Raw genomic sequence first — 22,407 nt, forward strand, 5'->3', positions numbered from 1 at the left:
GTTAGGGGTTTGTTATAGAAGTGGATGGGTAGGATTCTGGGCCTGCTTTGTGCAGGGTGTCAGACTAGATGATCATATTGGTCCCTTCTGACCTTAAAGTCTATGAGTCTATGAGTCTATGATTCAGGGTTTTCAATACCAAGACCTTTGCCTGTTTAGTATAACACACAATTAAAAATATTTTTTCACCTTTTATTAAAGATCCCTATAAAGGAAAAAGAGTTGAAGCATTTAAAATGTTAAGGATTAAGGTTTTCATTTTAACAATATTCCTCCCTTTTCTTTTAGATGTAGTTTTTAAAAAGAAAAAAAAAACTGTTTAAGAGACTCTTAGAGCATGTCTACATGGGAGCTGGAGTAGTCATACCCATGCTAATTCTGATCATGCTACTGCATTAAAACAGAAGTGTACCCATGAGGGTGTTAGCAGCAGGATGTGACAGTTTCCTGAGTTTTGTCCCATCTGAAATCTTAGGTAAATACTTGGGCAGCTAGCTCATCCTGCCGCTTGCACCACCACCATGGCTATACTAAGTTTTCATGTGCTAGCTCATCGGAGCTATCGTGGGTATATCTACCTGAGCTGGAAATTACATCTTCCAGCTGTCATTTTCGGGGTGGGAAAGAGAAAAATTATTTGAGATGGCCTGGAGCTTTTGATGTTGCTCTGATCCTATTTGCTAAAAGACAAACACATGCAAAAAGGGAGAGAGAAAGAACAGCAACGTTAGAAAACACAGCTTCTGTCTTTGATACTGACTTTCACTTGCAACCTCAGTAGTGGAGAACCATAGCCACAGCACACAGTCTTATCAGCCTCTCCAAGACCAGACAAACTTGTACCAGCACAAGGCTGTTTAGGGCATTGCTTTTACCAACCTTTCTGTTTGCAGGCTCACAGCAGTGTTGCAAAATGTGCAGTCTTACCCAGCTGATCCAGACTTCTACTGAACAGAAGGTAAAAGGAGAGGGATAGGAAAGAGAAAAATAAAATGGGGAAGGAAAAGGAAGTAAGAGGGAATAGGGTGACAGCAGGAACTTAGGTCTCACATCCCAGGTCATGTTTGGGATTTAGCTGGAGCTGATGGAAGTGTCAATTTCATCTGGATTCCTCTCTCTGGTCCAGTTTGATTTGGACAATATAGAGGTCTCTCCTGTGACATCAGGTTCCATTGTCAGAAGTGGGATGGCAGCCATGACCGTGAAGCTCACTTCTTTCATTCCACTCACTCTGCCTAGGGTGGCTGTATGGGAAGCAGCCAATCAGGGCCTAGCAGGCTAGTATAAGAACAGCTGCAGGGCAAGGGTGAAATCAGTTCTTTACTGGAGCTGGAGGAGTGTGGCTGGAGTGAATAGCAGGCTGACAGAGCTACAGGACCCTGGACAGAGCATTGCTGGCAGAGGCTCAGGAAACACAGAGTTCTGGGCTGGCTCTTGGGACTCAACCCAGACACGGTCCTGAGGTAAGGGCAAAGAATGAACTGCGGCTAGGGGAAGTGGCCCAGGGATTTGTAGCACTGTTTCAGTTTATTTAAAGGGACATGGCATATGGCTGCTATCTATAGAGTCCCTAGGCTGGGACCCAGAGTAGAAGACGAGCACTGGTCCTCCCACCAGCCCTAGGGGATATGGCCCCACACCAGGGCTGGAACTGCTTGAAGAGTAGGGACAATTTGAGGGAGCCCAGAATGGGGCTGAGAGACACTTCAAACCAGGGTACTGTGATAGGCCTTGCTGGACTGATTGAGGAGCGAGCCCACAGATAGGGCTGCAAATCAAGGGATCTTACAGAGGGCACTCAGATACCTCCAACAGGTGACCTATATCCCAAAAGTTTTGATTTTTATCCCGCATACAGACTTTGTATCTCAGCCGGAAGGTTGAGTCACCAAAGACCCATCACAGAGAAGGAGAAAGAGAGTGTGCAGGCACACACACTGAGATGGGGGCACTCATGAGAGGTGAGTGCACCCCATTACACACACCAATTTTGATTACACACACCAACCACTGATTTCCAGTCCCACACTCCTTTTTACCATCTTAACACTCTTCTTATAGTATGTATGGTAACACTCATTGTTTTGTGTTCTCTGTGTATATATATATCTTTCTACTGTATTTTCCACTGCATGCATCCGATGAAATGGGCAGTAGCCCACGAAAGCTTATGCTCAAATAAATTTTTTAGTCTCTAAGGTGCCACAAGTACTCCTGTTCATCTTAACACAGTCCTTCAGTTATACCCATAGGTCATTTTGTTTGGATGCTTGCAGTCTGTTTTCCTTTTTTATCTTTTCCAATCACCACTTAGTGTTCAAAGGTTATTGTGACATTTTATGAACTTTTACCCACATTCCCAAGTTGAGCTCACAATTGGGTTACATCCTTCATGCCCCCATTATTACAACATCAGATGTTTATAGAAAGTGAACTCTGAAGGGTGTGTGCAGTAAATTCCACACATTTTTAATCCTAGCAACTACTGCAAAAATATTTTGGGGAGTACTTGCCTCTCTAGTAGCAACTATAACACAATGCAGTGTAGAAGAATTTAAGACTTCAAAGGTTCTCCAAAGGAAATTAATAGATTCCCTAGGCCAGTGATTCTCATGTACCCCTGGGTGTACACAGAGGCCTTCTAGGAGATAAACCAACTCATCTAGATATTTACCTAGTTTTACTACAGGGTACATAAAAAGTACTAGCGAAGTCAGTACAAACTAAAATTGCATACAGACAATTTTGTTTATTCTGCTCTATATACTGTACACTGAATTGTCGGAACAATATTCATATTCCATTTGATTTATTATATAATTATATGATAAAAATGAGAAAGTAAGAATTTTTTCAGTAATAGTGTGCTGTGACACTTTTTTGTATTTTTATGTCTGATTTTGTAAGCAAGAAGTTTTTAAGTGAGGTGAAACTTTGGATATGGAAGAGAAATCAGACTCCTGAAAGGGGTACAGGAGTCTGGAAAGGTTGAAAGCCACTGTCCTAGGCAGTTGGTTTCATGGAGGAACCAAAAGAATCCAAGATAATTGAGATATTAGCAACCCTGTTATTTACTGATATATTATGTCCCAATAACAAAATGTCCATATGAGATTATAAAGATTGCCACATTAATCCTAGCAATAATTCTTTTAAAAAAAACATGTAAAAGATAAACTTTCTCATGAACATTCTTGTTGTTCCAGATTTCCTTATTCCTAGTTTCTATTTCCCTATATAACCAATATCCTTCTTCCTTTTAAATATATGAAATTATTCTTTCATTTTGTAAAAGATGGTAATTTACTCAGGTCAACACCCAAAATAAAATATTTAAAAAAATTCATGTCAGCTTTAATTGTGTAAAAAATTGCATCTTTTCTGTAGCTAAAATTCATGCTATATATCCCTGGATAGCCTTCAATCTACACTCACTCATTGAAGGCAGGAAGGAATATGAAAAATAATATTCTAGTAAAATCTGTCAAAAATTGAGCCACACATAAGAAGACTGTTTTGTGCACACTAATTGTTTTTTTGAATTCCGGTTTTAACCAGTGTTCATCTTTATATAACTCAACCCTCCAGCAGGGCCTTACTTTATAAAATGTCTTTATTCTGCTGGTGGGAACTTAACACTAAATGTAAATAGCTTTTATTGATTTGCTGGGAAATAGTTTTCTTTGCCTCCTTAGTGCTTCTTGGGCAGCAGGAACAGAGAAGCTGGTGTAAGAAACTGGATTCATGCAGCTAGTCCTGATGAGCAATGCTTTCAGGAATCAGTTGCAAACTGGACAAAACAGTTTTCCTCTCAGTCTCTCAGTTCAGCTGTCACCATTCTGCAAGTTACTTATTCTCCATCTTTTTTCCAAAAGTATTGTTGTATTGACATTAATAAAATGAGTTAATAGAGCTGTTTGGAAACATTTTTTTCCATCACAAAATGCTGATTTGCCAAACTGAAACTTTCTACTGAAACATATGTTCTTCTTCAGGTGATGGTCCCTATGTGAATTCCATGCACCTGAGTCCAGAAGTTTCTCTTAGCTGTGTCTGACTTGGCATAGTGCATCTCCTCATGCTTCCAGTTGACATCCCTCCAGTTCCCTCTTTCTGCTGCATGGCCTGAGTCGGAACCCCTTGTTCCTTCCCGCTCTTAGTCTGCTAAGAGAGTTATTCTTGTTTGTATATGGTCTGTAGATAATTTTACAGGTAAGTTTGCATAGTGTAATTAGTTTAGTAGTTATCTTTCCCCATTCGGAGACAGCACCCCCCAGGACTATGTACAGGATCACAGGCTTCAAAAACTGTGTCTCCTGCTCACGTTCCTTCTCCATGAGCCACTAATTCCTGTGATGCCTCTAGTGCCTGGCAGACATTGAGCATGCTGTGCCATCTGTAAGTCCTTTCCACTCAGGCCCAGGGAAGCCTATAAGCTCCTCCTCCCCAAATACCTTATGGAGGAGGTGATGCGGCCCCTGGGCACGCTCGGATCTTGGTTCAGGAGACATCCTATACAGCTGACACTACTAGCACCTCTCCAGCACCTCGCATGGCTCAGAACCAGTGGTACCAAGAGGCAAGGACAAGTGTGTCCTTGCCTCTTGGTACCACTGGGATGCATTAACAGGTGTGTTGTAAACAAGACACGAGAAGTCATTCTTCCGCTCTACTCTGCACTGGTTAGGCCTCAACTGGAGTATTTTGTCCAGTTCTGGGCACCGCATTTCAAGAAAGATGTGGAGAAATTGGAGAGGGTCCAGAGAAGAGCAACAAGAATGATTAAAGGTCTCGAGAACATGACCTATGAAGGAAGGCTGAAAGAATTGGGTTTATTTAGTTTGGAAAAGAGAAGACTGAGAGGGGACATGATAGCAGTTTTCAGGTATCTAAAAGGATGTCATGAGGAGGAGGGAGAAAACTTGTTCACCTTAGCCTCTAATTATAGAACAAGAAGCAATGGGCTTAAACTGCAGCAAGGGAGATTTAGGTTGGACATTAGGAAAAAGTTCCTAACTGTCAGGGTAGTTAAACACTGGAATAAATTGCCTAGGGAGGTTGTGGAATCTCCATCTCTGGAGATATTAAGAGTTGGTTAGATAAATGTCTATCATGGATGGTCTAGACAGTATTTGGTCCTGCCATGAGGGCAGGGGACTGGACCCGATGACCTCTCGAGGTCCCTTCCAGTCCTAGAGTCTATGAGTCTATAAGAGCAAAACACACTCTTACGGGCATAAGAGCAGATCCTCACAAAGGACTGCTCACAAGCCCTTTGTTTCCTTCCCCAAGTCATGCCAGGTTGGGTGAGATGTTGCATGAATCTGGCTGGACATGCACCAAAGATGCCCTTGGGATCCAGTGTTACCAATGATCATATTAGTATTCAAGCCTCTTGAATGCTGACTGGTGCACGCAACACCACCTGCTCCACCAGTACCCACACACCTTCCCAGACAGGGCAGCCACACAGACACCACCAGGTCCCTCCAGCATTTTCATGAGTGCTCCGTGAACTCCTGGCCAAATTGACATATTTTTTACGGTGGAGGAGTTAAATGTTTCCTATCCACAGTTGGGTATTCTCTGAAGCCTTCAGCTCACCCATGACATCCATACACCAGAGGATGAACCCCTGCTGCTGCGTCTACCAGAGAAGCTCATCCCTTTGTCACTGCACTGCAGCCCTCCAATACCAATGGTCCCGCCATTCCTGGAACCATTCTCTGATTCCAAGGAATTCTCTGAGGTGGAATCATCATTTTCACAAGTGCCATGCTGGAACTCAGGCATGCAGTCTAGACTGCCCTGTGCTCTGGTCTATGAAACAATAAAAGAGGTCTGGTACCACTTGCTGTGGGGCCCACAGTATCTGAAGGACCCCTCCTTCTGGCTATACTGGGGATACTGGGATCCATACCACAGATTCCAGGCATCATCTCAGGCATCCTACCAGACATCCCCTCTACACCCATCAGCTTCATTGGTGTATAAAGAAGAGGACAATATTGAACCAGTACTGCCTGCTACACTGGTCCTGGCCAGTGCATCTTTGTCCCTGGAAGAGGCAATCATCCCCCTCCCACTCTCCACCAGATGGAGAGGCAATCATCCCCCTCCCACTCTCCACCAGATGATCACCAGCAATACCAGGACTTGCTTCAGAAGGTGGCTGCAGACCTGGGAATCCCATTAGAGGAGGTTCAGGACCCTCAAACATCAACTGCTGGACATCCTTCAACCCCAAGTGTTATCCAGTGTGGCTCTCCATATCAACGAGGTCATCCTGGAACCGGTGCAGGTTCTGTGGCACACACTGGCCTCATGGTCACCCCACCAAAGTGGGTCCAGAGATGATACTTTGTGGTAGACAAAAGGGAGACTGGTCACCAAGGTGACCCTCCAGACAGCTGTAGATGTGGCCGACATGACCTCTCAGTCTTTAGCCACCAGAGTAGTTATGTGCAGGGATTCATGGCTACCATCTTCTGGGTTCCCCAGTCAGTTCCAAAATATGATCAAGAACCTCCCATTGATGAGAGTAAACTCTTCAGAGAGTGCAGGGAGTCATCTGTCTTGTTACTGAAGGACTCCAGATAGACACTATGGTCCCTTGGTATATATACTCTGGCCCCTAGATGCAGACAGCAGAAACAACCCTGCTATCCACACCTTACCCTGCCTACTGTCAGCACCAACCAGAGCCCCCCAGCCAATGACAACACACTCAAAGATCTAGCTTCCTTGCCTCTGCCACAACCACCTCCTCACCTGCTTTCAGTTACCTAAATTACACTTTTCTTTTTGACTATGAGTTTAGCCATGGTGTTCCACATTTTCATCACCTTCAGGTTGGACTACTACAGCTTTCCTCATCTTTGACTATAAGCAAAAGTCTCACAAGCTGATGCTGGTCCATCATGCAATGGCCTTTCTCCAAAGTGGGAGAGAAAGAAGACTGAACATCAGCCACTGCTCTGCACTCTGGACTGGTCCCCAGTCCTATACCAGATTCCTTTCAAGGTATTGGCCTTTATCTTTAAAACATTTAGGTGTAAGGAAGTACCCCTCTCTCCATGAACCAGTGAAACAACTATAGTCACTTCAACTAATTGACCCCTAACTATTAAATTAAACTCACAGGTCCAAGATAAAGCTCCCTGGGCCTCAAGGTAGCAAGTTCTCAATGAATTTCCCTACTACCAAAGTCCAGGATAAACTTGAATTTTGCAACTTTCAGGCCATTATGAGAGACCAATCTCCTTGCTCAATCTTTTCCAAGTAATGGAGTTACTGACAACCTTTGCTTCAAGCTCCTAGACAAATTGCCAACATTATCCCCCTCAGTTTAGACTACAAGCTCAGTAAGGTGCTAAGAGTTTAGTTAGCTTTATGGAAAAGATGTTTTGTAACTTTATAATAGTGCTTAGGAATTGTACCATGCTCATGGTCACTCTGGAGATGGATGGATATAAAAATAATGTGTACTGTTCATTTTGTTACCCTACAATATACAAATCTTTTTTCATAAGAAGGATAGTAGTGTAATAGGGAAATGTTTCAGGTGTCACTGGCATTTGCTTTAGATGCCATATATAGCAATAGAAATGGGAGGTAAATATAGCTAATGCTACATTTTGCCCCCTCTGAAGATGGACATTTTTCAGATTCTCTTAGGGAACCGTGATTTGTTTTTGACATAGCAGAGCCCAGAAAATCCACTGACTCCAGTAATGTTTGCCCTGGTGGCAATCTGTAAATGAATAAGCCCTCTAAGACATAACTGCTCTTCTAAAATGAGATTGCTTTTAAAATTACAGCTGCATTTTTGTCGTGTTTCTTTTTAGTTCTCTTCACTATTTCATATGGTTTATGGACATATTTTGCATTACTTGTTTTAGTATTCTTTGTTCCCGGTTCCAGTCCATGTATATAGCATCCCTTCCCAACTCTGTATCAACTCTCTAGGTAGTTTTGTTGTTTTGAGGTTTGTCCTCTGATTTTCTATGTTGTTGTTTTTATGGTTGATAAAGTTAATAGCACTTCATTCCAATGTTCTTTATGGACCATGTACAGTACAGGCAATGCAGGATTATGGCACGTAGGGTTAGAAGGCAGCTTTCTGAGCTATCAAATCCAGTCCCCTGCTATCCCATTTGTCAAATCCAGGCATATAATCCCATTCATAACCTTATTGTCACAAGGTGGACTGGGCCCTTTATGAGGGAACTGCTCCAGCCTTCTTTGCCCAGGCTTCATTGACAGCCTTGATTGTGCCTGATAGAGGACAGAAATGTACTATAAAGAGGGAGAAGGGAACAGGAAACAGAAAGAGGAAGCTATGGCCAGAACCTCACACTTCTGATGGTTAGAAACCTTCTAATTTCCAAGAAAGTAATTCTTGGCCAGTTTATACCTATTTGTTCTTGCATTTCCTTTGTCTAAAAACTCAGTTTTCTTATCAAAAAAAGGTATCAGGTTAGTATGGCACAATCTACCTTTGGTAAACCTATGTTGCATTTTTCTCCTATTTTCTGTTTACCTCTAACTCTTTCATTATTCTTTCCTTCAAGATTTGTATTGTTGTTATTAATTTGTATTACTGCCGCATCTAAGAGTCCCAGTCACAGACCAAATCCCCATTGTGCTAGGTGCTGTACAAATTCAAAACAAAAAGACAGTCAACTGTGGTCAGAATAACAAGTCTGTAATTGCTTGGATTAGTTTTTTCCCTTTCTTAAATGTAAGTACTACATTTGCTATTCTCCAGTCATATAGCATGCATCATCCCTGATTTTGACAGTGTTAAAATTCTTACCACTGGATTTGCAAATTCATGTTCCAGTTCTTTCAGTGTTCTAGAATGGAGATTTTCCAACCCTCCCTGACTTGAGTACACTAAATTTTGAATTTTGCTTCCATCTTGGATGTGGACACAGCCATTCCTGCTTTCTATTTTATAATCCCTACTGAAAAATGGTTGTTGGACCATAGCTGGATTATCTTATCTCTGCCCCATCTCTGCTATATAGGTATTAAACTACCCACTATTAAAAGATATCCATCTCTGTGGTAAGAGTTCATCAGGCATTCTAAACCAACACCACTCCTCCACAATTTTTTTAGGTGGTAGATTATTATTATTATTTATATTTCTGTAGTGCCAAGAGGCCCCAGTCAGGGTCAGGGCAGACAAGGAATTTATTAACTTGGCACTGAGACATTAGGAGATATTTCAAGCGAAGAATATGTTTGACAGACAGGCTTAGATGAAGGATTGGGTAGAGGGTGATGGGTCAGGAGTAGAGAGAGATTTGAAAATTGTCAGTATAAAGATGATAGCTGAGGCCATATGAATAGATTAGACCAGTTCACAATAAGGTAGCAGGAGAAAATGAGGCATCTTGTGGGACTCCAACTGAAAGTGTGAGAGAGAAAAGGAGGATACACCAAAATGAGACTCTGAAGAAATAATTGAAGAGATTATAGGAGAACCAGTAAAGAAAATAGTTGCAAAAACTAAAGGAGGACTAGATTTCAAGGATGGTAGTCAAGGAGGATGAGGCTGGAATAGAAGTCTGGAGATATCTGACCGGGAAGAAATATTTGGAGAACTTGATAGACATTTCATTGGGATACAGAAAGTGCAGAAATGAGTTTGGAGAAGGTCTAGGGTGGACAAGGACTCAAGGCAGTGATTGTAGATGGCACACTCAAAATTGTTTGGAGAAGAAGACAGATAAGCATTAGCTGGAAAGGGAGGACACTTACAATGGGGGAGAACATAATGGGAGGACACTTGAAGAGGAAGTGAATAATTTATCTAAATAAATATATGAAAGTGAATAACTTATCCACTTGAAATGGACAGTGAATATAAGAAAGCAGAATGTAATTACCCGAATTGGAATTTGAATAACATTTCCTTTGTCTTCTTCTATAGCTTTGACCTTCCTCGGGAAGGACAGGCAGGGGAAAAAAGGGAGGAGGTGTTGCTTTATATATTAAAAATGGATATGTTTGGACTGAGGTTGAAATGGAAATAGGAGACAGACTTGTTGAAGGATAAGGATAAAAGGGGTAAAATATAAGGATGAAGATAAAAGGGGAAAAACAAGGGTGATGTACAGACCACCTAACCAGGTGTACAGACCACCTAACCAGAAAGAAGAGGTGGATGAGGCTTCTTTTTAATAACTAACAAAATCATCCAAAGCACAGGGCTTGGTGGTGATGGGGGACTTCAACGACTCAGATATCTGTTGGGAAAATAACACAGCAGGGCACAGATTATCCAACAAGTTCTTGGAATGTATTGGAGACAATTTTTTTTTATTTCCGAAGGTGGGGTAAGCTACATGGGGAGAGGCTGTTCTAGATTTTATTTTGACAAATAGGGAGGAACTCTTTGAGAATTTGAAAGTGGAAGGGAGCTTGGGTGAAAGTGATCATGAAATGATACCGTTTATAATTCTAAGGAATGGTAGGAGGGAGAGTAGCAAAATAAAGACAATGGATTTCAAGAAGGCAGATTTTAGCAAACTCAGGGAACTGGTAGATAAGATTCCATGGAAAGCAAGTCAGAGGGGAAAAACAATTGAAGACAGTTGGCAGTTTTTCAAAGAGATATTATTAAAGGCACAAGAGCAAACTATCACACTGTGTAGGAAAAATAGGAAGTCTGGAAAGAGACCACCCTGGCTTAAACAGGAGATCTTCAATGATCTAAAAATCAAGAGTCTTACAAAAAGTAGAAATGAGGTCAAATTACAAAAGATGAATATAAACAAATAACAGAAGTATGTAGGTACAAAATTAGAAAGGCCAAGGCACAAAACTAAATCAAACTAGCTACAGACATAAAGGATATGAAGAAAACATTCTACAAATACATTAGAAGCTAGAGGAAGACCAAGGACAGAGTAGGCCCATTACTCAGTGAAGGGGGAAGGGGATAATAACAGAAAATGTGAAAATGGCAGAAGTGCTAAATGATTTCTTTGTTTTGGCTTTCACCAAGAAGGTTGGTGGTGATTGGACATCTAACATAATGAATGCCAGTGAAAATGAGGCAGGATCAGAGGCTAAAATAGAAATAGAACAAATTAAAATTACTGAGAAAATTGGATGTGTTCAAGTCACTGGGGCCTGATAAAATGCATTCTAGAATATTCAAGGAGCTCTCTGAGAGGATATCTGAGCATTAGTGATTATCTTTGAAAAGTCGTGGAAGACAGGAGAGATTCCAGAAGACTGGAAAAGGGCATATATAGTGTCAATCTATAAAAAGGGAAATAAGGACAACCTGGGGAATTACAGACCAGTCAGCTTAACTTCTGTACCTAAAAAGATAATGAAGAAAATAATTAAGCAATCAGTTTGCAAAATCTAGAAGATAAAAAGGTGATAAGTAACAGTCAGCATGGATCTGTCAAGAACAAATTGTGTCAGACCAACCAAGCTTTCTTTCACTGGGTAACAAGACTTATGGGTGGGGAAAGTGGCAGACGTGGTATATCTCGACTTTAGTAAAGCTTTTGATACTGTCTCACATGACCTTCTCATAAACAAACTAGGCCAATGAAACTTATATGGAGTTAGTATAAGGTGGGTGGAAAACTGGTGAGAAAACCATTACCAGTGGTTCACAGTCATGCTGGAAGGGCATAATGAATGGAGTCCCACAGAGATCAGCTCCAGGTTCGCTTCTGTTCAATATCTTCATCTTCAAAGAGAGGCAGGACGTAATTCACAGCCCAGGGTGAGTGGGGGCTAAGCCAAGTTTAAACCACCTTATGCCCTCCTGATCCTGGGCTGCTTTCCCCCTGATGGAACTCATACAGCCTTGGTGGCCTAAGTTACAGCTGCTTCATCAATATCTTCATCAATGACTTAGATTATGGCATAGAGAGTATACTTATAAAGTTTGCAGATGATACCAAACTGGGAGCGGTTGCAAGTGCTTTGGAGGATAGGATTAAAATTCAAAATCATCTGGACAAACTGGAGAAATGGTCTGAATAGTATGAAATTCAATAAGGATAAATGCAAAGTACTCCATTTAGGAAGGAACTATCAGTTGCACACATACAAATTGGGAAATGACTGCCTAGAAAGGAGTACTGCAGAAAGAGATCTGGGGGTCATAGCAGACTACAAGCTAAATATGAGTCAATAGTATAACACTGATGGGAAAAAAAAGTGAACATCATTCTGGGATGTATAAGCAGGAGTGCTGTAAGCAAGACACAAGTCTACTCTGCGCTGATTAGGCCTCAGCTGGGATATTGTGTCCAGTTCTCGGCACCACATTTCAGGAAAGATGTGGACAAATTGGAGAAAGTCCAGAGAAGAGCAACAAAAATGATTAAAGGTCTATAAAACACGACTTATGAGGGAAGATTGAAAAAAAATAGGTTTATTTAGTTTGGAAAAGAGAAGACTGAGAGGGGATAACAGTTTTCAGTACATAAAAGGTTGTTACAGGGAAGAGGCAGAAGAATTGTTCTTCTTAACTCCTGAGGATAGTACAAGAAGCAATGGGCTTAAATTGCAGCAACAGAGTTTTAGATTGGACATTAGGAAAAGCTTCCTAATTGTCAGGGTAGTTAAGCACTGGAATAAATTGCCTAGAGAAGTTGTGGAATCTCCATCATTCGAGATTTGTAAGAGCAGGTTAGACAAACATCCCTCAGGTATGGTCTAGATAATACTTAGTCCTGAAGTCAGTACAGGGGACTGGACTAAATGACCTCTCTTCCATCCCATGATTCTATGATTCCTAAATGCCAAGCTCAACCACTCTTCAAAATCCATCCTTTCTTCATTCTTTTATATTCCCTGTATTATTGCCAACCTATTTTATCTCCCACTCACCATATTAAAATATATTTAAAAGCAGCTTGATTTATGTATTATATCTAACCTTCAGCACCTTGATTCAGAACAGTTACTGGCTAATTTGTTCAAAGATTTATTTATTTGAAAAATTCAGATCTGTGGGGAAAGCAAGCATCAACTATTTGATATTGGTGGATAGGCTACAACTGCATTTTGTTGTATTTGGGCAGTCATCCATAGAGTTAACCATGATGTCCTGTTGACCCTGTGTTGAGCTTATGAGTTACTACATTACTTGGATTTAAATCCTGTTTGGGCAAGACAGTTTCCAATTTATGCAAATTTTTAATTCTGTTTCCACAGCTGTTGACTAGCTGCCCTCCAAGGCCCATATCCTGAGTCATTTTATGATATTCCATTTCCTTTTGGCTCTTTTATTTAGTGCCATGGAGTGGGTTTTGCTTCTAAGCCAACATTCCAAAAAATATTGTAAACTTCTTACTAAAACCCAGAAGATTTATTCTTCATCCTACTGGCCGCTGAATAACTCACCATGGCAGGCACTCGGATGTTTTCAGCATCATTTCAAACCCATCTCTGTTTACAATAGTAATACAATGGTGCTACACCATTCAATAGACATGGTGGTTACCATTAAAATTTAACATTAACTATTGCCAAACAGTTGCATATGAGAGTATCATAGTTTTTCCCTGTACTTAGTAGCAGAGATCTCCGCTATATGGTAACAGTTGGCAAGGGTTGACTTTTTAACAACTATTGTTGTACAGATAGAATTAAATCCAGCTAATTTGTGACCCATACAATCTGATTCAAGGTAAGAAGTGAAATACCAGCATAACTGTTTATTCTGCCAAGAAGTCTGCTGCAATTACAATTTACAAAGCAATGTTTTCTATAAGAATTTTGTATTTATTTATTTTAGATTACACAGATATACATGCAAGGACAAAAGATGGCTATATTCTATTTGGCAGCTTTGCCAACTCATTCTGGGATCTGAAGGTTAAATTGCATTCAGTCTGGCTTGCACTTCACCAAAATCAATATAGCTTTTGCAACCGGAATTCATTTAACAATTCTCTTGATGTTGCATGAGCCAGAATCTAGCTCAGCCTGTGATAGCTCCTATTGGCACTGTAGGACTAACACTACTGAAATGTAATAACTTATTTTTATCACTAAAACTAGTTATATGCCTTGGAACACTTACAGTGAGCAGATCTGTTGAATAACAAGGTGTTACATCCATGCCGGTCCGACTTCAGTGGGACCTATGCACATGCTTCCCTGAATAGGGATGGACTTAAGAACATGTTTTAAAAAATGACCACATGCTTGACTGTCTCTCTGAATTTAGGCCTTCATCAATCACTAACATCTGATTATTTATATTGACATCTGCTATATAATTATATTTTTTCACATTATTGGTGTCTGAAGTAAGGAATATAGAAGTTTAATAAAAGTTTTTGTATACCAAATGAATTCTTTTCTAGGTACAGTCTCTAATATAGTTGCCTAACTGTACTCCTAGTTCCCTGGGGGAACTGTGATAAATTAGGAATTGTAAGCTTGTTGTTCCACACTTGTCAGAGTGAGCACATCAGGTCTGCTGTAAAAAATGAGTGGAAAAATCTTTTAAGGGGAAACAATGGCCAAAGGAATATAAAATATTTCCAGTTCCTTAATCAAATTTAAAATATGAATGATTTCTATAAAAAACCTCCTATATGATGTGGAAATAAAAGATGATGCAGTAATGTTGTCAGCCTGAAGACATGCATCACGAGACAGGGTGATGTTCTGTGCTTCTCCTTCAAAGAGGGCAGCACAGAATTCACAGCCTAGGGATCAGTTCCAGGTCCGGTTCTGTTCAATATCTTCATCTTCAAAGAGGAGCAGCACGTAATTCACAGTCCAAGGTGAGTGGGGGCTAAGGCAAGTTTAAACCACCTTATGCCCTCCTGATCCTGGGCTGCTTTGCCCCCAAGTGAATTGAGACAGCCTTGGGGGCCTAAGTTACAGCTGCCTCTCCAAGCTACCCTGTGGGCCACAGCACTGCCCAGAACTTCCACATCCCTGCATGATGCACACATGGCCTGATATATCCCTCTTGTCCCCCTTCTTTTCTCATTCCATCCCTAGCATATCCCCTGTGCCAAGGGTTGTGATGGGGTACTTGGAAGGCAGCCTGATGGCTGTTTCTTCAGTGCCTGCACTAAGGAAATCCTTCCTTGTCTGACCAGGGAGCTTGTAGGTCACCATTGTGCCATTCCAGCTCTTACTTGTGCAAAGGGGCCAGAGGGGGGTGAGGTTTCACCCAAGAAACTGACATCTCTGGCCAGATATACCAGGAGACTTCCACTGCTCTCTTTTTAAAATATGTTCTCTGATTTTGTACATTTTATGTTTACTTATTTCCTCCCCCCACTAAATAAAAGTTAATTCTCCTGCTGTTCTGGTGCCTCTGGCTTCATTTCTGATCTTTCTGTCTTCAGGCGTGATTCTGCAAATTGCACTGCACACTGACTTCAAATGGAGTTCAGGGTTTCCAGCACCTTCACTGGATCAGAAAGCTAGCTACATGTCAGCTGTATATCCTGTTGAAGTTAGGCATGTTCTAAGAATTACACAGCTTCCTACTTCTTGAATTATTGACTTGATTTCATTGTTTAAATATTATGATTTTTCCCCCCTCACCTCGATAGTCAGCCAAAAGGCAATACACAGAATCTAAACACCTGTTTTTCTGTAGCCATTACTGCAGTAAAAGGGAGGAAAGTTCGTATATTGATTTGAGCAGAAATTACTGAAACCATCAGTAATAACAATTTAATATCATGATACCACAGTCCCTTTATGTCACATGACTTTCAAGTGAACCAAATATTGCATATTTAAATTACAGTAATTAGAGGGTGGCTAAAATAACTTATTCTTTCAAATTTGTACATGCATTATATATAGTTGGGGTTTTGTTTTTTTTTTATTACAGAACACTAAGTGTGCATACCACAAACTAGTGTTGCTCCTACAAATCTAAATGTCATTTACACTCACAATTAACAGTGCCCTGCAAAATTGTATATTGTTTTTAAAGGCTGGCTCGAAGACCATAATAGAGTATGAGTAGCATATTTTGTGTATTATTTACACCACCACATCATTAAAGGAGAACTGATGCCGTATAAAGTTCAAGCCATCCTAACACCTGTAATTCACATCAGACAGATTACACTGGAATTATCTATTTGGTATGTATTAACACTAATTATAAATTAACTTGATGTATAAAGCTTTACTGTTGCAGTAGGATTTTAAACCCTATAATGCATTGTTTTATGGCATACAGTAAATAGGAAAAATATTAGATTTCCTCTATTGCTTTTTCAGGGATATCTTATATTGATCTGAGGGAGGGAAATGGAAGTAAATAGTTCTGCATTAAAAGGCTGTAAATATATTACACATGCATAAAACAAACTTGGAACAGCCATCTATCATCAGCCACCCTATGCTTACAATCCTACCCATTTTATAAAGAATACAAGAGTATATGGTGGCTAGAGAGCCTTTATTACCATAAAATTGTGGTGACAAATTATACACACATAGCAGAATCACAAGTGAGCTATGCAAATCCTTCCAGACAAGTGGCAATAAAATCTTTATAGCACCCTATGTTCTCATATATTTGGTGTGACTTTTTTTAATGTAGTTGTCTTATTTTGTTCAGCTTGTCCTTTTACCTAGATTTCCTCTACTTTTTCCCTTTTGAACTATATTAATTACTATTGCTTTGATTCAGAAAGCACTTAAGCACATGAATTCAGTGGGCCTGAGTTAAGTTCAGGCTTCTCTTTCATATTTAAGTTTTTTACTTTAAGAGGGCCCAAGAAAATCAAAGTAGCTGCTATGGACAAAGTGATGTCCCCATTTACTGGATAAAGTTCATTTTTGTAATAGTTCCACAAATTCATACAAATTAAAGTTTTAGACCATTTAGTGCTTTTCTCCTCAAGAAATTTTACAGTGACTAGTGATCTATACGAAGAAACCTTGATATATTGCATGAGTACATCCAGTATATGTTAACATTTCAACAATATACAATAAGTGGGATCATATAATCAGTAGTTATTGATTCTTATCTAGACTTTTTTTTTTTGTTTGGTAAAGCTTTTCTTTTTTGTGTGAGTTTCCCTTGGGTATCTTTTGCAAAATGTTTCAGCAATGACTCCTAGAGTAATGACAGCTGCTGTGATCTCCTATCTATCATAATATGATAGTAATTTGACCTGATAAACATATGAATTATTAATTGATTCAGCACCAGTTATCAAGCAAATGACACTAGTAGTCTGTGGCATGGACAGTTACTGGATAATTGAGCAAAGGACGAGCAAAGATTACCAAATTAATTAAAGTGAGAATTATCACCTTTTCTATTGATATGAAGTTTTAGAGCTGAGAAAATAAGGGAAAAATGTTTAACTGTAGAAGAAAGTTTTATCTTGACAATATACATGATCCCTGTGGCTTATCTAATCAGCAACATAGCACACATTCTGTAACTAGAGGCATATAACTAACCAACAGAGTGTGTCTGTGAAGTGAGAGTGTTACAATACAACTCAAAATTTGTACTGTGTTGCTGGTTACATAAGCCATCCAACTGAGAGAGAAAAATGATTAGTTTGCTAAGCAACACAGTGTGACTATTTGCAATTACCTGTTTGTAAGCAGTCTGAAGCCAAAAATATTAAATGAGGAAATGTGTACATAATTCGGAACAAATACATTCAAGACTTTTTTTAACCTTTAATCTTTCTGTGATATGTTTGAAGGTCACTGAATGAATCCTCCGTGAACTATTTACTCAGCTCTAGTTTCAGGTAAAAATACTGGCCAATGTTTTACATTTAGATTTTTAGACTCTTTTCAAAATCTCACCTAAGGGAGTAATGTACTAACATATCATACAATGGTATTTAGGTGCCTAATTCTCGTAAGCTCTCTTGAAAAATCTCACCCTTAATTTCTTTCCTTGGCATCTGAACAAGTGACATAACCTTTAAACATGCTGTGCTCATTAAAGTTAATGGGAACTTCTGGGTGCTCAGCACATTTGAAAATCCGCCACTTGTTTAGATGTTTAAAAGTCTATATTTTGGCTCTCCTTTATAGAAGTATTTACCATATATAATATATTTACTCCTGAATAAAATGCATCAATATATCTAATAACTGAGCACCAGTCACTGCTGTGAAACACTCAGAGCTTATTCTCAGCAGATAATGATATTTGTGGGTAGTACACTAGAAGAAAAACATTGACTCAGCTTCTACCCGAACTCTAATTTTGGAAATGTATCATCAACTTGGGTACCTAATTTAAGATGCCTATATTTTGGGATACTCAAACACTGATCTGTGTTTGCAAATGTAACCCACACTCCTGGGTGTGGTATTCTGTACCATCTAGTGGCACTGAGACCACTTAGAGAAAGAGATTAATGAGTTTCCTCTACAGCCATAGCTCACAGTCAGTTGTTTTTTTAGCTCATGCAGTAGAGCCTCATGCACTAAGCTTCCGAGGTCTCAAGTTCAATCCTACCCGCTGATGATTGGGGTCTGTCAGCATTAAACAAACAACATTTGGAGACAAACATTGAGTTGTCAGACATCTAAGTGTTCAATTAGCGTGCACTACCATACCATGTTTGTGAAAGAAATCAAAAGTTTGGAGTGTCCAAAATTGGCCTCTCAAAGCTGTAGGCTGACTTCAAAATGTAACCCTATGAATACATATGCAGTGCAAACTCAAACAAGCTGCAAACAAATGTATTTGAATGTGCTTTGAGGACTAAGGCTTAGTCTACACTACCACTTATGTCACTCAGGGGTGTGAATAAGCCACCCCCTGAGCTATGTAAGTTACATCAGTGTGGACAGCACTGTGTCACTGGGAGAACTTTTCCTGACGACATAGCAAGCACGTCTTACACAGGTGGTTTTATGATGCTGATGGGAAAGCTCTCTCCCACCCACATAGAGCATCTTCACTGGATGTGCTGCAGCAGGGCAGCTGTGTTGGTGCAGCTGCACTGCTATAGTGCTTCCAGTGTAGACTAGCCCCTAGTGTGCTTGACCCAAAGCAACATTTCTTTGTTGAAAGCTCTTTAGGGCAGGAGAAACTTCTTTCTATACCTTTGTATATCCCTTATCACAATGTGGCCATGATCTTGGTTCACAGTACTACTGTAATACAAAAAGTACTATTTTTTTTAAATCTTCCTACAGTTCCTGGTACAGGACTCTACAGGTTAGTTCAAAACATCTTCTAGAAAGGATTTGTTCTCTGTTAAATTCTCTAGTGCCTTCAGTGGATTTATGCCAACTGACAGCAATAAAGAATTTGGCCCTATAGGTTTTTGGTTTAATTTCTGTAGAAATCCATTTAATTTAGGTAGACCCATATTGGTTTAATTCCTAATAAATCTCTAGGAACTTTCCATAAGTGAATGACATTAATTAGCAAATCTGTTTTCAGTCTCAGCAGAGATACCAAGCACTGATGAGCATGGAGACTGAATTATCTTCTCTTCCCTAGGTTGGGGAAAGACTGAGGTAATGCAGACAAGCTTTCACTCACACTATCCAATCCATTTCTGCCTTGCTTCAGTAAATAGACTCTAGTTACCAAATAATTTTAAATCCAGTATCTATCATTAACCTAAAAACCAAGCCGTTAAATATAAAAATCAAACACACATACACTTCTTTGTAAAACAGAAGTGCACCAAACTGGAATTTTTTCTAGCAACGAGTTGCCTATCTTCTGTGTGAGAAAGGCTTGGATACTGTAGATGCTTTACAGTCTCTGTTTTTAGTTTTCAGTGCAGCATAACCACATCTTTTCGAACAAGCTGTTGCTATACATTTGGGTAACTATTGCTCGTACCAAATTACTTCTGTGAATTAGCAAGAACCAATGATACATAAAAGCTGATTTTCCTTCCTCATGCTGTGCATGAAGCATAATGAAAATCAATTTTCAAAAGGCTTCACAGCTCTAAGATGAAACAAAGCTGAAAGAAATGACAATAGAGAGCATAACAGATTGGACTGACACATATAGTTCCTTACACTCATAGAGGGTATCCTGTATATGTCCATAGTGACACAGCTGAATCTTTCTGTTATCTCATACATTACATAATAGTCAGTTCAGACAAGCTACCAAACCTGCAGCTGCAGGGGAATGTGTCTCAGAAGGGGCACCTCTCACTTAGGATATGCTGCCATGAGTTGCATATGCTATGATGTGCTATGATGTAGCGCAGAGGTTCCTAAACTGTGGTCCGTGGACCACTAATGGTCCGTGAGCTCCATTCAGGTGGTCCGTGGATAGTTCTCTCTAAGGTGCGCACATGAGTGGCCACACTCAACAGAATGAAGGGCCACCCACCTAATTAGTGGTGCCACTAATTAGGTGCCTGGACCCTGGAAAAGGTGCACATGTAAGGTGAGGTGGTGGTCTTTGGGGGAATAGGGGGTAGATGGGAAGGGGAAGTGGGGTGAGAAGAGGGAGTGGGGGAATTTGGGACAAGCAGGGTTATGGTGGCCAGAAAAAAATGTGACTTTCCCCAGCTCCAGGGCTGCGGCTGCCAGGGTGAGACAGCCCTCCTTCCCATCTTCAGCTCTGTGGCACCTCTGGTGGGCTAGAGATCCCTCTCCTTCCCAGCACCAGCTCAGAGGCTACCGCAGAAGGGAGAGAGGGCAGATCCATCACATTAGAAAGGTAAGAGTACTGATATTAAAATATTAGTTGTGTGCTATTTGTAGAAGAAAAAAATGTTATTTTTTTATATAGTGCTTTTATCCAACGTGCTTTACAATAGTTAGCTAATGGTACAAATAACATTTGGAAAGATCATTAAGTGGTCAACCAAGATTCTCAGCAATTTTCAAGTGGTTCGTGGAAAAAAAAAAGTTTGAGAACCACTGAGTAGTGCACTTGCTGCTATATCAGCAGCATGTCTCTTTATGTCTACCTTAGCTAGGACTAATTAAAGTATCGATATGCCCCCTTTGTAACAGGAAACCTTCATCTACCCTTCACTAAACACTAAAACTAGATTTGGACACATTTCCAGTTGCTCACAACCTCTTCCACCTAGAGAAGACTGCACCCATCCATTTGCAGCTGGCATGATAAAGTTACATGTAGGGAGGTGTTAGATACTGAATCTTGGGCTTTGCATCCAACGATAGGTGACCCAAATGAGTTCCCAATTTTGCAGGAGTCCCCAATTTTGCCTTAACTGGTTCTGACAAGGTATTGTAAATAGCTATTGGCATTAGAAGCATTAAAACTGATAGTGTACCAACAACCACTATATTTTGACTTTTGCCCAAAGACACAAATGAGCTGTTCTTTATAGAAAATGTTGTTCTTGAATTTGGATGGATGGGAGAAGTTAATAAGAACAGAGCAGTCAAAAACCTTCCTACAACCCAACCAATCAAAACAAAACACCCACACACTATTTATCAGTTTGTCCATTTGTCACTGATCTGAAAGCCAGATAATTTTTAAGTAGTATACTCCAAGTACAAGCCCAGGAGTAAAAAATGCAAAGGCACTTAAGTGGTTTTGGCACTTAAGGGCCTGTCTGCACATGGATACTCAAGAAAGTTAATCTGAGTCAACAAATAGTGTGAATTTAAAGTGAATTAGTTAAACTACATTAAACCCTTTTGTGGACACTCTTATTCAGAATTTAAGTGTCCACTTTAGTGAATTAAACTAAACTGAATTAAGGCCACTTTAATTCTGAATGAGAATGTCCCTTTGCAGACAACCCCAAGTCACTTTTGAAAATCAGATATAGGTATTTAGGAACCTAAAGGCTTCTCTACACTTAAAACGCTGAGAGGTGGTGTGGCCCATGCCTAGTGTGGGCTCAGGGAAGAATGCCAAATTCAGAACAAACTGATAAAAACAGGGAAGTTAAGCCCAAAACTGGTGGTTATTCTAACATTAGAGTTCACCAAGCCAGAGCCCTCTTTCACCACACTAATTAACAAGAAGCTAAAAACACAGTCCTATTAGGTAATCCAGCCCCTGTCACCACCCAAACATCTGGACTTTATGTTGAGAGGTTACTGAAAACCAGATTCATCATACATAAGGTTCTTCTAATCCCAATAGATCAGCCACTCTCCCAGGTCAATATGTATACTTTAGATCTTACAAAATACCATGCTATAGCCAACTAAAAGTAACTAAAGCTAAAGGTTTATTAATATAAAAGAAAAGAAGAGCATTATTAAATGATTAAGAACTCATATACATTACAATTGATGTTTAGAGTTTGCAGATCAGGATAATAGCAGTGATGTTAAATCATCTGACTTGCAATAAATCTCTGTGGTTCAGTCATTAGATTGGAGTCATTGGTCCATTGTTCAACGGTCTTCTTTGTTAGAAATTATGTCCAGAGGAGTAGAGAAGGAATGAAGACAAAGCAGTGATGT

Source organism: Chelonoidis abingdonii, chromosome 1 (assembly GCF_003597395.2).
Source record: "Chelonoidis abingdonii isolate Lonesome George chromosome 1, CheloAbing_2.0, whole genome shotgun sequence".
Lineage (NCBI taxonomy): Eukaryota > Metazoa > Chordata > Testudines > Testudinidae > Chelonoidis > Chelonoidis abingdonii.